General features: G+C 33.9%; 1 non-coding gene across 1 annotated transcript; it reads right to left on the bottom strand.

Moving 5' to 3' along the window:
• Positions 1–6,817: 6,817 nt before the first annotated feature.
• Positions 6,818–6,889, bottom strand: TRNAQ-CUG (transfer RNA glutamine (anticodon CUG)). Its single transcript has one exon. It is a non-coding gene; the product is annotated as a tRNA-Gln (tRNA).
• Positions 6,890–17,444: the final 10,555 nt, after the last annotated feature.

The following is a 17,444-nucleotide window of genomic DNA, read 5'->3' as shown; positions in this document are numbered from 1 at the left end:
AAAATCTTGTAACCGTGAGGGTTAACTTAGTACCCCCGCCATGCAATTAAAAAGTCTATTCACTATTAAATCGGTGGTTTAAATGGGATATGGCTTAAATATCCATCTTTATTCTTTAACATCGAAAATCTATGATATTATACGAACAATAATAATGAATAACAAATTGTTTTGACAAACTGGTGTATGAATATAAATCAACTTTGATATCAATTTGTTAAAAACTTTTAGTTTGTCATCCACTCATGTTTTCAATTTTCCTATTCATGGGGTAACTCGGTAACCCCCAGATGGTAGCGCAACATTTGAAAGGTTAAGCTATGTTTTCCCCAAGTGTTTTAAAATTTCCAGAGATTTCAATTATTCAATTCCTAATACAATTTTAACAACATTTATAATATTCATATTATATTAATTATTGATGTTTTAATGATTTTTACAGCGTTGATCTTAGAAATAGCGAATTAACTAGAGCTTTTGCTTTGAGAGCCTTGAATATTAGACTAATATGTTACCCAAAAATGTAGGTCGTGTATTTTTGTATTTTAGTGAATTAATTGTAAGTAATGCTTTTGTAAAATAGAAAAAAGTTAGAAAAGAAAAAATAACTATACAGCAATCTCAATTATTACTTAATTTAAAAATGTACCTCATTTATGTCAGTTAACCTTACCTGCGCCGCTGTCGCATATGTGATACGTCGTTAGCTATGATGTCTCATATGTGGTCCACAAAGATTCCCTAAAACACGTTAGGTATGTCAAAACGTGATGCCTGATGGGATAGATTGCGTTGAAAAGGCCAATGTTGTAAAAGTTAATGCATAATCCAATTTTCGATTCTTTTTCTTTTTCTTCTGATGCCTTCTCCTATCAGAGGTTGGTTGTTATCAGTGAGATCTTCTTCCTACAACCCCATAACAATAATTTAGCGAATTCTATTCAGCAATTGCAACAGCTCAATTCAAATACAGTGACATCTCAGTCGATCGTTCTTCGAATCATTTTTTCGCGTGTGTCATTTATTTCTTCCAGTTCCCAGTTAATTCATACAAAACTCACAAAAATACATTGAATTGATCTTTCCTCCATGCATCATTTTACCATGTAGTTTTTATACTATTTTACTCGATCGATCGCTTCCGATAGCCACATTTGACACTAGTAGTAGTTCATTCAAACACAGCGATGCGTGCGTGCGGTTATCTTTTTTACTCTCAAGGTTTTGAGCATCTCAACTTTAAAAATTAACCGTCTGTTGAAAAAAGTGCATTACTCTTCAAGAATGATTAAAAATTAAACAATTTTTGTTGTTTGTTTTTGGGGTGTTATGCCGTGTTGCGCTAACTCCTTCTTTAGCCGACGTTTCGGACAGCGTTGCAGTGTCCATCATCAGGGCAGATCCGGTAGATCCGAAGATGTGGGGATCTACCGGATCTGCCCTGATGATGGACACTGCAACGCTGTCCGAAACGTCGGCTAAAGAAGGAGTTAGCGCAACACGGCATAACACCCCAAAAACAAACAACAAAAATGCTTTTGGCCGTGAGAATCTAAAAACTTAACCAAAAATTAAACAAGTTCAAATAATCCCGCTGAAAAATGCGTTGCTGTAGACTTGAGGGTGACCGGGTATCACATCAAAATGAAAATTCAACACACCCACAAAAAGTGGTATAAAGTCATGAAAAGTGATGAAAAAAATAAATTAGGTTAAATAGGTAACTATTTATCTATTTATACTATCATCACAGCTTTTTAAGAAGGAATTAGGTATAATTCAAATATGTATTACAAGATAATGCATTATAGGTAAAATTATTGTATACAATATGATTCTAAATCTCCAATGATTGCAATCAAATGATTGTAACTCTCAAATGATTGTAAGCAAAAAGTGGTATAAAGTCATGAAAAGTGATGAAACAAAAATTAGGTTAAATAGGTAACTATTTATCTATTTATACTATCATCACTTTTAATGACGCTATATCACTTTTTAAAGGTGTGTTGAATTTTCATTTTGATGAAATATCATGGAACCATTTGTATGTATGCCATCGAGATCAGAGAGGTCAGCACCATATGCATCAGCAGTGAATCTTTTAGGATGAGTTTGGCCGTTACTCGATAACTCATCAAAATGACAATTCAACACACCTTTAAAAAGTGATGAAACAGAAACTAGGTTATATAGGTTATTATGTAGGGTTTTCATCGATTTTAATGACTATAATATTACTTTATAAAGGTGTGTTGAATTGTCATTGTGTTGAGTTATCATGGAACCAAAGAATAAAATTAATTTCATGCATTCATACAACAGAAGAAAGGACAAATTGGGCTCACTTCGAACATGCCACAACATACTTCCATCTGTTGAGTGTTGATCTTCATTAGTTCAACCCATATTTTGTATTGGATCGTTGTTATAAAATGGAACTCCATTTCAGAAATCACATTGTTAAATATCTACTAAAATTAACAATAAAATATTACAATTTTTATATTCATATATGTATTCAATGTTTATCCCGGTTTGTAGCCGTGTGGTCCAAGGCTTTGGGTTTATACCCGGGCATCACGGTTTCAATTGTATTCTAGTCCTCCATTATTGCAAAAGCAACTAATTCAGCTTTTTAAGAAGGAATTAGGTATGTGTAATTCAAATACATATTATAATATAATGCATTATAGGTAATATGATTGTCGGCAAATGATCGTAATTAAATGATCGTAACTCTCAAATGATTGTAAGCAAAACGATCGTAGGCAAATAATAATCAAATGAATAAGTAGATGATTGTAAGCAAATAATATAATCAAATGGTAATTTACGATCAAATATATCATACAATCTTTTGCTTACTATCATTTGATTTGGATTAAAACGTTGGTTTCCGAGATTATGTATTCGTAACCAGAGAATGTTTGCAAGTTAAAAAAATATATACCTAATGTCCTAAAATGTTGTCTCCTTAATTTAATTTTTATTTATAAAAATTAAAATGTTGAATGTCTCCTAAAAATTATTGTATTTGATGCATTCCAAAGGCAAAAAGTATTATTTACTATCAATATTTGTATAATTTTTTCTTGCAATAAATAATATATATTTTTTAACTTCATTAAGGTACAACAAATTTCCATATGCCTTTTTATTACTTGTGTACAATACTATTATCGAATTATAGAATTCTTTTTCATGGAATTCTTTAATTTAGTGGAATTCTTTCATGTGATGGAAATATTTAATTCCAGGGAATTCATTAATTTCACAAATTTTTTTGATTTTGTAGAATTCTTTCATTTCATGGAATTCTTTAATTTCATGGATTTCTCAAATTTAACTGTTTCACGAAATTCTTTAATTTTTCTCAAGCAGAAGAGGGGTAAAAGTCAATTAATAAAAAAAGTACTGATTAATCGAATTGTAACCACGTTCAAAGCACATCTGTAGTGAGTGTTTTTATGAATTGTATTTTTGAAAGTTTTAAAGCACAAATTTTTACCAATATTTTTTTGCTATCTTTGCACTTTTCCACTTACAAAAGTACAATATAAAATAATGATTCATCAACTAACATTTAAAAAAATCAATTTCTTATTTCAACTGTTAATTATTAAAACTTATTTATAATGCTGATAAAAGGAAGGAATTAATAAGTAATTATTTTGAATTTCTTAGGTTGGGTTATTTCAAACGTCGATTCTAGGTTCATTTTGGCTTTTGAACAAATCATGGTCAGCATAATAAGATGTAAAATTATTTATTCTCATTTAATATAGGAATTACTTGCCTGCATATTGTTTAAAAATTTGAATTAATTCCCAAAATCAATTTATTAATAAATGTTTTTTTGAGATTTTTTTTTGGAATAACACCACATTCAGACAGGAGTAAAAAAAACACCACAGAGTCTTTTAAAGCTAATTACAGCTTCTAAAAAGTGTAGCCAAAAATTCAGTCTAGAAAATTATACTGTGTCAAGTTTTCCTCCCAAGTACATTTGAGGTTAGTTAGTATGAATCCATTTTCCCTCCTAAACTGTATTTTCCCTCCAATAATCTTGTCCATATCTCGTCCTGTCAGAACCAACTCTCACTTTTCTTCAAAGCACTTTAAATACGGAACACTTTCAGATATAGAGGCAAATCTACCAAGCAAGTACCTACCTACCCCAATTTTTTTTGTTTACACTATTTATGTACATAAAATAAGATGTGTTTGTATTATTGCGTAATTGAAATGCTTGTATCATAATAAAGACAATAGAATTGCTTCTACAACAAAATATAATCCGAGTCTCTCATTTATTATTTTCAGCTTCACACCTATAACTTTTTTAATTGCAGGTGGCCAGAGGAGGAACTAATGAAATATTTGTTATGGGTGTCACAGCCAGAGTTTATTTATTTAATATTATAGAAACAATCAGTACACGAGTTACAGTGATGAAAAAATATACAGGAATTAGATATTTCATGTTGGGTACCTATGATATGTTTCCCTTGTTATGTCTGGTAAACGGTATGTATATTCCTTAATTACCAGGTGACGTGTGTAGTGTATAGGTGTGCGTGTGTGTAGTGTATAGGTGTGCATGTGTGTAGTGTATAGGTGTTCGTGTGCGTAGTGTGTAGGTGTGTGTGTGTAGTGTATAGGTGTGTGTGTGTATGTATGTGCATTGAACAGTTTATATTATTGACATGATGCAACATTTGAATTTGGGCAATGAATCTGAAAAAATGTCAATGTTTGAATTTAGACAAATAGTTGTTGATACCAAAATAGTAATCTCACAGATTCATTTCTTGCATATATATAGCATATTTCAGAGATTGACTTCAGAAATGAAAATCCCTGTAAATTAGAAAGAAAGTTTACTTTTAATATTAACTGTGTTTTGGTAAAACCCTTATAGCCAATTTTTTTTGGAATGTTATTTTTTAGACTATTCTTTTGTAAAGAATAGTCTTCAAAGTACAACATGGTAAAGTAATTTTTGCTGATAAACCTCTTAAACGCCAGCTTATTCACATACCAAAAATACGTTACTTCAAAAGAGTCATTTCCCGAATATATATTTTAATATAGCTATTAAAATTTACAAAAACATTGTTTTGCAAAAAACAAGTAAGCTATGACAAAAATAGAATCGGGTGGAGCACTGCGATAATTTAAGCTCACCAAGAGTTAAGTTTTATAAATTACTCAAATCTCTAATAATCTATACAGGGTGTATCGGCAAGTACCCAACAAACTTTAACCAGCTATTCCTCAGCACATTTGGAGTAAAATGTTATGGGCGCTTTGCTGTCTGGTAACATTTTTTTTCCATTAAAAACAAAAAATAAATAAAAAATCCACACTCCGTCACTGTCATTTGCATGGTTTCTCGTGTTCAACAGCTGTTATTAGCAAGTGTGTCAAAAAGTGTCCTCGCTCTTTCGTACACACTAAATAATAATAGTTAAAAATGAGACGAATGGTGCCGTGCCATTTCGTTGTGATTGTAAAAGCGCGCTAACGTAGGTACGTACGTACACTATTCAACGAAACTCGAACAAAATATTGCCAGACGGGTTTTCAAACTTTGACAAAGGATAAAACATTGGTGACATGTGGTGAAAATATGAATAGTAAATTTTTTATTAAAAAAAAATGTTACCGGACAGCAAAGTGCCCATAACATTTTTTACTCCAAATGTGCTAAGGAATAGCTGGTTAAAGTTTGTCGGGTACGTGCTGATACACCCTGTATATATAAAAAAAAATTAATATTCGTTTTTTCATAACCTTAATCTCCGAAAGCTCTTCATCGATTGCTTTGAAATTTTGACACAACTTTGCATTCTAATACGCGTGTGTTTTTATATACCTATATTATATAGATGTCACCTGTGACATGTACAAAACATGCTTTTTTTAACATCGCCATCTGTTGGACGTAAAAGCAACATGCCTTATTGTTTCTCTATCTGCAAAGACAGACTGACCCAGAGCAATGCGTGTCAGGGTACAACCATAAATAAACCAACTAATTATAAAATAGAATTGTAATATTTCACATCAAAAATTCGAAAAACTGTCAACACTTTCGCTTAAAATTCAAGATTTTTAATAAGTTTTACGAATTTGTAAACATTTGTTTTTACCGTCAGTTTTACCAAACCACTGTCAATATAGTAAACACAACCAATGTAAAACTTTTGAATAACTGAAAAAAACAAACAAAAATTTGAATGAACAAAATTATACACTTGTGTATAATTTTTTCGCTAAAAACAAATCAGGCATAAACGAGACAAAGGGCTGTTTCTCAGTAAAGTTACGCAAGGACACACCATGTGCACCAATACACACAATGCTAAGAGTGTGTTGTTTGGGTCAACTGTACCTGCGTGATCTATTAAAATGGTAAAAAGAAATATTAAAAAATTCGGTTAGAGAATAAATTATTTGTAAATCGAAATTTTTAAATAAAAAAGATGAGATAACAAATTAAAAGGTTTTAAAAAACAAAAGATAAATAATAAAGTCCGCGTGTGTGCAGATGATTGCCACCAAAAGTTGATAGAACCCATTGTCATCAACGAGTCTATTTGACGACTTTCACCTCGATCGTCAGGAAAAGGCTTAATTTTCACTTCCATGATTTGCAGTGAATTGCAAGTGAAATTCAAATACATAGAGAAGTATTTAATAAAAAGCGTCAAATTCGTGCAAATAGATTATTATAAACAAGAGATAATAAATTAAAATGTTTTTAAAAAAGGAGAAAGATAAATAAAAAGGTTAAAAAAGCAAAAAGATCAGGTTCCACCGAGATTTGAACTCGGATCGCAGGATTCAGAGTCCTGAGTGCTAACCGTTACACCATGGAACCGACGGGATAAACTGGCAAAAAACTGTTCTTGAATATTGTTGTACTTCTCTAAACTTACGCAACTTTCTTTCGGCTGTAATATTTTGGGAGAAAATAAATATATATCTTTTGCAATGATCGTGGATAGTAATTTCATATCTGCTAGATAATATTGAACTGAGTTGTGATATAATCTGAGAAGTTTATTGTCTTTGTCGTAATAATCTGGGGTTAATTAGGTAGGTAGTTAATTATTTGGAATACAGCATTTTTATTTTTTATAGCTACTGAAAGCTTATAAAAAGTGACGCAAAAGATGGTCGCCATTGTTGCTACGGCAGTTTTCATTGGCTAGAAAAAGACGCGGGTGCTTTTGAATCTTACTATGGCTCGGTATATCAGGGCGAAGCTTTGCTAAATCACTATTTTGATTGATCTTTATAACGAATTGGTGTACATTATGGATACCAAAAATATGATTTAGATACATTGAAGGTTTTCCTATCGTTTCGCTTGAGTAGAATACAAATAAAAATATAAATTACTCAATAAAAAATATAAATAGAAACTACTAATAAAAATATTTTTTAAATAGAAATGTACGAACTCGTAAAGGAAACAACTAAAAAAAGAGTGTTATAGCTAAGATTATCTGTGACAGTTTCACTTGATTAACTTTTTTGCTTTCTTATAAAATTATTAACAAGAGACCGGTCGGTGGCCGAGTTGACATCGCGCTTGGGTCCCACCCAGGCGTAGCGTGTTCAATTCCTCGGCTGGCTAAGTCCTCCATCACAACACAAGCAACATTTTCCGCTTTCTGTGGTGGTAGTACGAGATTTTCAAATATTGTCAGGTTATTCGTAACCCGGGAATGTTTGTTTTTCTTTAAATTAAAAAAAAATAAATAAAAGCCTGTTTTGTACTTGAAATCGAACGTTTCTAGACTCCGTTTGTCAGGCGATTTTAATGCATATTACCTACAATATAAGGTATACCAAGAATGTACACATTTTTGGCTTGTAGCTTCTTCTTAAAGCTCGGCTTGGTTGGAATGTGGAGCTTAGCGCGGCGGAAGCCTAGATATCAGTAATATTACAAGTATGATTTTATTGGTGGAAAGGCAGAGCATCTCCCATCCAGGGTGGTATAACTCCCATCGAAAATTTGAACCGAAATATTGTGACGTCATATAATTGGCTAACTATAACCGCCAATGAAAAACTCTGAAAATCTATGGAATAAACTTTCAGAGTTTTTCATTGGTGTATAGTACAATAAGTAGGCTACGAATGAGAATTTTACTGTCTATATATTGGCATATCTATGTTTTTTTAGGACCAATTTGTTTCATACAAAAAGCCCGAAGTTATCAATCCAGTGAGTGGTGTATTTATGCTCCCATCCCATCCGACGCTCGTCAATCCATTTTTATTCACCAAATAGGTTTTTATAAAAGAACCATATGGCAATAAAATAAGTAGGTATTTATTCAATAACCAAAAATGAATAGAAATTATGACAAGAGAGTTGTCGAGAGTTTTTAAGGTATTTTGGACTCCAGAATTCAATCGTGGAGCAAGAATTAAGAATTGGGTACTAATCTAAATAATACCACAGACCAAGAAAACATATCATCGGTGTACGAAAGTTTGTTTTAAATTATATTTTTGATTGTAGGTATACCTCTAAATTATTAACGACGGCATTATAAAAATAATGAAAAAAAAGAAAAATGAAACCCAATTAAACCCCGTGCTGTGATCTTTTAAGAGCTCCAGATTATTCCCACAATGGGCATTTCCCTATTTATCATATTAAACTCAACGCGAAAAGATAAACCTCGTTATAACAAAGTTATATAATTTCATAGGAACATAAATTTTATGCTCAAAATTCCAATTGAATACATTAATTATGCCAGTTTGATAAATCATTTGCATCTAATAATGACATGAGTATTATGTCGGACCTGGTTGTATTACACAGAGTCAATAAAAACTTAACTGATAGCCCTGCCGTCGTCGCCACTATTAAATTTTACATACCGACTAGGAGCGCAAGACAAAATGTAACATTCTTCTGCAATACATACATAACCAACTATCAGACACATTCACTAACCAATAGGATGCATGACAGGGAACAAGTTTGAGGCTACCATTAATACATTTACTGACATTTATAGTGTAGATAATCTATACCAGCACTTTGTTGAATCCCACAAATTATAGTAGCGTTGGTAATATAGTTTTAGTGATTTGTCTTACATGTAGTATTGTTCTAGTTTCTATTTTTTACATGTTTTACTAATATTGTTTCATATTTAGTTTATCATTTTTCAGGTATTTCATGCTTTAAAAACTTTATATATTTGCATATTTTTCGATAGCTTAATATGTATATTCTGTTCTTATAATCCATACAAAAGCCCAGCTGGGCGTAAAACTAAATAAAATAAGATGACGATTTTAATTCAATTTTTATTGCACTGTGATGTCTTTATGAAGTTTCAATTTGCCTAATTCTAAACTATTAGTATGATAACTAATATTAGGATAAGTTATGTAAATTGCGTCTCTGTATGAGGGAAGCGTTGCATGTGTTAGGGTAAACGGTGGTTTTACGGGGTGGTTTGATATCACAAAAGGTGTTAAACAAGGCTGCGTAATGTCACCGTGGTTATTCAATCTATACATGGAAGAATTGAAAGAGGTGGGATTGGGCGCGAATTTGAATAATTTGAAAGTATGTTGCTTGTTGTATGCTGATGATGCGGTGCTGATTGCTAATAGTGTAGATGATCTACAGTCTCTTGTGTCTAGGATGAACGAAGTATGCATGAAAAATGAGTTAATGATGAATGTAAGTAGGTATATAAGTCTAAAGTAATGGTGTTTGAAAGAGAGAGTACGAAAACAGTGTGCAATATAGTTGTGAATGAGGAATACTTGGAGCAGGTGGATGAGTTTGTGTATTCAGGAAGTATGTTTACGAGAGATGGGAAAGCTGACAGAGATATTGAAAGAAGGGTAAATGCAGGTAATTCCGTTAATGGAGGACTGAACGCAGTTGGCGCTAACAAAAAATTGTCCAAAGAAGCTAAGTTAGCAGTCCACAACGGAGTGCTGGTACCTACCCTGGTGTATGGAAGTGAGGCATGGAACTGGCAAATAAAGGATGAAAGTAGAGTAAATGCTGTTGAAATGAGATCCCTGAGGCGTATGTGTGGTAAAACCATGTTTGATCGTGTGAGGAATGTGGAGATCCGCAAAGAGTGCAAGGCTGATGTAAGCGTAATGAGTAAGATTAAGAAAGGGACGCTTAGATGGCTTGGGCATGTAGAGGGAATGAGCGAAGGTAGGAGTGTAAGGAGGATATATGATGCAAATGCGAATGGTAGCAGAATTCGGGGACGCCCGAAGAAGACATGGCACGACCAAGTGAATCAGATATTCGAGTTGGGCCATGTCAAGAGTCAGAATAATAGAAGAGGATGAATGTAAATGAGGCAAGAAGTGTGTGCCAAGACCGAGTTGTTTGGCGGTTCGTCCTCTCTGCCTACCCCTGCGGGGAAACGGCGTGATGGTTAGTTAGTTAGTTATGTAATATTTAAGTAAAGGCGAATCGTTTAACGCGTGCACGTTTGAATGTATTTTGTGCTTACTGATTTTGTAAGGAAACTTCAAACTGGTTTTAACTAGTTCGTAGGAGCCCTACGAAATAGTACAGGTAAATCATTTAAAAATATATAAATTATAAAATAAGCAGCAAAAACACGTTATACGAGATAATTCGCTTTAAACAACTTCGCTGTAAGGATGTTTCACACAACCCCGAATTCTTTTTCTCTTTTATTCCCGTGTATATTATAAATAGCACTGAACAAATGTACGGTTTAAATTGCGTTTGAGATAAATTTCCGGGAATTATTTATGTGTGTGTGCGCGCAGGGTGGGTAGGTTGGGGTGGGGGGAGGGGAAGTAAATTTTCATTTATTTGTATTCGGGAGTTACTTTTTATTACTTGAATACTTTGCTGGTATTTCGGCAACGGGAAGGAAACTGCCACAACTCAAATATTTTTTTTCATAAACAAACTAGAATAATTCGTGAACGTTTTCAGAGTGGAAGTTACTCTCAGTATCGACCAAGTGCAAGACCGCTTTTCAGAATTTAAAAGTTGCTTGAAATGGCTTAAGCTTTGTCTGGTGACCAGGTCTGAATAGCCATGTACTTCCCACCTTCCTCTTTCATATCTCTCTCCACTACCTTCAGCCACACAACAAACCCCATTAGGGATTCCCATTATCACTGTTTCCAGACTTTTGTGAAAGCAGTTGGGACTTTTGTGAAAAGCCTGACACATGTGCCATATCTTAGATTTTGTCGGAAACCTAAACTAACCTAACCTAACCTAACACTTACCGATTTTTTTTTGTAAAAACTTGTTCTGGACATCCAATTCGGTAATTATCTTAGGTTAGGTTAGGTTGGGTTAGGTTAGGTAGGGTTAGGTTAGGTTAGGTTAGGTAAGATAGTTACGGGCTTTTTAGGATTTACATAACACGCTTGATTTAGGTGAGCTTATTTCGGTAGGTAGTTCGTTTTCTTCCGAAGTAAATAAAAAGAAAAAATATATATAAATATACGTATGCATATTAAAGCCTGAACGTATTAAACTCTTGCAACGAAAGTGAGAATCCGAAAATGATTAGATAATAATAATTAAATGATAATTTCTATAGAATTTTGTTTCATTTTGGCGGTAAATAAAATTGAAGGGAATTTGAACATCTCTTCATCTCTTGTTGGTATTTTAGAACATATGTATTGGCAATCATGGACCCAATTCACATTAGAACCAATAAAAATGTTGAAAAGCATGTCTTTATATCGATAAATTGTTTATCAGGTGCTATGATGGCTGTGTTTTTGCGCTTTGGTTCAATACAATAACATTAGTGACGTAGTTTTCTTCAATGTAAACAGAGGGTAATCTTAAGAATACAAAAAAACGTTTCAACTCCCATACAAAATACAGCGACTGTTGAAGGGTTTCTGGTGACGTCACGTCGATTTGGTGCGTTTTCAGTAGACCCGCAAAAATTTAAGCTTCGTGGACCCCTTAAGGTGGAAACACATTATTAAAACCCGACGCGACCCGATGAAACGCGATGCATGTTGAGTCGAATCAAATGTATTGTTTTCTTATGACCAGAATCACACTATGAACATCCGACATGGCGTCGCGTTGGATGTTCATAGTGTGATTCTGGTCATAAGAAAACAATACATTTGATTCGACTCAACACGCATCGCGTTTCATCGGGTCGCGTCGGGTTTTAATAATGTGTTTCCACCTTTATTTTTTTATCTCGCTGACATGGACCCTCAAGTTCAAATCGACACCTGGGGGGGTCCATATTGACCACTTTGGAAACCTCTGTTTAATCCTTCAGAAATATATAACTGAAATAATGGATACGATCACAAATTAAGAGAATCCCTTTCCTTATCCTATTTTCCCCTTACTTATTAGTTTTGATGCAAATATAATTCCTATCTTTAACATTAGCAGAAGAAACTTTTTTGGCATAACCTTATTACGCCAGTATATATTTATCTGTATGATAACATAAAAGCTGTTTATTTCTTACAACAAAATAAACAATAAAAAAATGGAGTTGTGGCAATTTTGCATCTCTCACCCATTTCCACCCAGTTTACATTACACAATCTCATTTTGGAGAAACAAAAGAAATATCTCCACAAAATGGCGCCCGGGGTTAAAGTAGTACCTACCTACCTATTATGCTACACACAGTTATACCTTATACTAATACAAGATATACATCTACACACTCAGTACCTACCCATCTACTCTGTTGTTCTCAGTGGCATATTTGTTTATTCTTTAAAATAATAAATGTGAACAATTTATAATGAACTTCGTCAACTAACCAATTAAACTTAGGTAGTCACACTTTACAACAATATAAATAAATTCATTTTATGTGAATACTGCCCAACAGTCCCAACTGCTCCCAGCCGTCAGGAGCCAGTGAGATTGCGGCATCCCCAATTGTGGTATGTTGTGAGGATGAAGATAGTAGGGAGAAGAAAGAGATTAGGAAGAGGAAGGTGAGGGGTACCTGGATATTCAGATCTGGTTACCAAACACGGCTAAAGCCATTTCAGGGCGATATGGATGGTATTCTCCACGCTGGAACGTGCCGCAAATATACTACAAATTATTTTGAATTAGTAAATTGTGAAATAACACAAATTAATCAAATTAAAATTTACTGCACGCCCGGATTTGAATCCACTACCTTCGGATTGCTAGTCGAGAGCCTTACCCCTCGAACACGGAGGCCGCATTGTTAGTAAAAACTAATTATCTATTTAAGATACAAAATTTCTAATTTTAAAATTCATAACATTTGGGAAGTTAGATGTACAAAAAGTTTGGAGATATAATATAATAATAATAAATGTTTTCTGTTTTAGAGATTTCATTAAATGGCACCATTCATCTTGTCATGCTATGCTGTGCTAGAACATCTGTTCTGCCGTGTGGTATCTTAAACAAGTTGTGGCGACGATTGCAGGAGTGTAATATGTAATTTTGTATTGCAGGAGAGTGTAATATTTAATTACGTATTGCAAGAGTGTAATATGTAAGTTTGTATTGCAGGAGTGTAATATGTAATTTTGAACTGCAGGAGTGTAATACGAAATTTTGTATTGCAAGAGTGTAACATGTAATTTTGTCTAAATAATTTATGTATATAACACGCCAACCGGTTTCGGTACAAAACGGTTATCTGACTTAACGAAGACACGATGAGGCCGATACAAAGACCTTCGATACAAATACAGATTCCTTATTGTTTGAAATCGTTGGAAATCCGATTAAAAACGGGATTGCAGGCCGTTTCCTGATAAAGTTTTAGTAAATTCCTTATATATCGGAACAAGTGTTCATGCACCTGCATTTGCCTTGATAAATATATAATGAATACGTGATCCGACATCGTGATAATATATTCGTAATTTACTTAAAGTGTAACAGGAAACCTATAAATTCATTCGCCAAGGGCCTGCTATACCGCTTTCAACCGGATTACCAATAATTTGAAGAGATTCTTAATAAAATTTTCACTAGCCATTTTTCTCTTCGTTCGATTATTTGTTTTCTTCTCTTATATTTCTACGACAAACTAATACACATTTCAAAACTTCATAGCTTATATTGGATATGATGTTGCTAGTTGCTAGCTTGAAATAGTTGCGTTTTTCTAGAAATACCAGACAGAAAAATCTGTGCAAATTTCATGCCGCCATAATTCATCGTTCAATTTTATTAAGTGTCAAAACAAAAACATATTTTTATTGTTGAAACTCGGGCGAAACCGGGTAGTAGTATATTGTAGGTAGGCATAATCAAACGAAAATTTTATTTAAAAAATGGGATCATTTCGGTGCCGTAAAAAGTGGAATAAGGTGTTCCGAATTAAGTCACCCGAAGAAAAACAAAAAGTAACAAAAGAAATGCGAAAATTGGTGGGGGGAAAAGAAGACAGAAAGGGGGGCGGCGGGGGGTAGAACGGGAAGAAACGGGGGAAGGGGGGGTTAATCGCAAAAATTTTAACACGCTTTTTTTAAGAACACGACTGTTTTCCGGCGACACTTTAAAAATCTCCATCTCGGGGTTTGCAGTCTCCCTCTATCTCGTCTGCGGAGGTATGTCTGACTCACTCGCACCCACCCCTTCTCACGTTTCATCGCTTGGTTTCATTTTAAAAAGCTTCCCTCATTTTTTTGTGTTTTAATAAGTTAGAGGAAGTTTGTAAATCCGTCGACAGGGGCGGATTCGCGGAGTTGGCAGAGGAATTTAAATTTTAAATATAAATAATGGTACGCTCTCCTATCGGATGTTGGCTATCATAAAGCTGCAGAAATGTTCCAAAACCGGTTATTGGCGTTTTACATGGGTCGTATTTTCATATGAATTTGGGTTAGTTTTTCGTCTAGTTTCAAATGGCGAACATTTTATTAATTGTTTATGGTCATCTATGGTTAGGTTCAAAGTGTTGCCATTTACTGACGATTTCGTAGTAGATTGAGTCCAAAAATATTATTTCTTTTCTAATGGCAACTATTTCTATGTTTATATGAAAATATTGATTGACGTGGAAAGGAAAGATTTTTCATATGGGTCCCGATATAATTTTCCAAGTGGGGATCCGTACGAAAAAAAGTATCCTGTTAAAACAAAACCTCCTAGATCACAAATCACAAGGCCTGGACACAGAATCAAATCAGCCTCTTAACTTGTATGAAAACCTCCAAGATGTTTTAAATAAATAAGAATAAATTGATGAAAAATTAAAAAAAAGCTTTTTGTAAAATCGCATACAGGTTACATACTGCATTGAATGATTGTCCCAGCCTTGTGATGTAGTGATCTAGGATAATAGTTACGCCCATTACTTAGGTTTAGGTAGGTACTTTTTCACACTTTTCCCATGTTTTTTTACATATTGAAAAGTCGTGTAGGTATCCGTAAACTGATATTTTATGGACAGTCAAATAGGAATTAGAACAATTCTGGCCACGAAGTGTTATTAAAACTATAAAATTTGTTGTATCTCCTCTTCTATTATGGTCAGACATGTAATTTAAAGGGATTTAGAAAGAGAGCGTGGAAGATACTCTTAGTATCGCACTGGTGTTAGACCACTATTCCGAACTGAAACGTTGCTTGAAATGGCTTTGGCCATGTTTGGTCACCAGATCTCTTCCACATCTCCATCCCCTCCCCACTACCTTCAGCCCCACAACATACCCCAATTGGGACACAGTTTCACTTAAAAAATCTTTTTCTTCGCATTTAAATTTTTTCATAAACGTACCTACCTGTATAATTATAATTCTGTAAAATATAAAAACGCCGAAAAGTTCACCCAGTGATGCCAATGATTAGCTAATAAAAAAAATTAACCTGTTTATTTTATAATATGCTTGTTTAATTTAAAATTAAATATGTGCTTTTAAAAATTTTACTATACTTCGGTTCAAAATTTTAACGATTTTAATTGCATGTTATGTCTGTTTGTAGAGTTGAAAATTGAAAGAATCTTTCATATGCTTTCAAAAACAGTATTTAATTCTGGGATACGTTCAAAAGCAGCTAATATATTTGAAATTGAATATCAAACGGGAATATTACATAATTTTTTTTTTGTCTAGACCCGAGGGGTTTTTAAAGAATATGTCAGGTACTCTCAGTATTGCCCTGACCACCATTCAGAATTGAAACATTAAAATGACTGTAACCGTTTTTAGCGATGTGAACAGCTCGTTTCTGAATCTTCATCTTCCCTATCTGCTTACATTTTCCAATCACTTCAGCCACACAACACACCCCAAATGGCGATGCCACAGTACAACTGGCTTCCGACAGTTGCACGGAGAAAAAATGATTAGTGCTAATTTATTGAATCTCTACAAATTATTAGTAATCCGGTTAAAAAAGGGATTGTAAGCAGTTTCCTGATAAACTTTTTGTTAATTTCTATTGCATCGGAACACGTTTTCATGTACCTGAATATGCCATGATTATACAGGGTGTATCGGCACGTACCCGACAAACTTTAACCAGTTTTTCTTTAGCACATTTGGAGTAAAAAATGTTATGGGCACTTTGCTGTCAGGTAACATTTTTTTTAATAAAAAATTTACTATTCATATTTTCACCACATGTCACCACTGTTTTATCCTTTGTCAAAGTTTGAAAACCCATCTGGCAATATTTTATTCGAGTTTCGTTAAATAATATACGTACGTACCTACATTAGCGCGCTTTTACGATTACAACGAAATGGCACGGCACCATTCGTCTCATTTTTAGCTATTATTATTTAGTGTGTATGAAAGAGCGAACACGCTTTTTGACACACTTGCTAATAACAGCTGTTGAACACGAGAAACAATGCCAATGGCAGTGACGGAGTGTGGATTTTTTTATCATTTTTTAGTTTTTAATTGAAAAAAAATGTTACCGGACAGCAAAGTGCCCATAACATTTTTTACTCCAAATGTGCTAAGGAATAGCTGGTTAAAGTTTATCGGGTACGTGCCGATACACCCTGTATATAATAAAGAAATACGAAAATATTAGTATTTTTACGAACTCGAGTTCCGAAACCTTGGTGGTAAAAAGCTTATCAGGAAACCTATCAATTCATTCGTTAAGGGTATGCAATCCCGTTTTTAACCGGAGCACGAATTAGCATTGTTCGTTTTTCTCCGTGTGGGAGCAGTTGATACTCTTGTTCGGTATCTATTCATATAAAAAAAATATTTGAGCATTTTAGGATGAATTTGTTTGAATTTATGTGCACAAATCCATCCGTGTATATTTTTAATTAAGGCTCGACACAAACTGGAAAAACGCAACCTCTTCCTAACCGCCCGTAATTAAAAGTGTTTTTGCGCGGAGGCTTTCGAGGTTTCCGAGCAATTAGCAGACTTGGCTAGCTAGCTATTACGCAGGCTACGGAATATAA

This window comes from Hesperophylax consimilis, chromosome 25 (genome assembly GCF_061612785.1).
Source record: "Hesperophylax consimilis isolate HC1 chromosome 25, BYU_Hcon_1.0, whole genome shotgun sequence".
In the NCBI taxonomy this organism is placed as follows: Eukaryota; Metazoa; Arthropoda; class Insecta; order Trichoptera; family Limnephilidae; genus Hesperophylax; species Hesperophylax consimilis.
The sequence above is the reverse complement of the archived record's forward strand: the minus strand, read 5'-3'. Positions and strand labels throughout refer to the sequence as shown.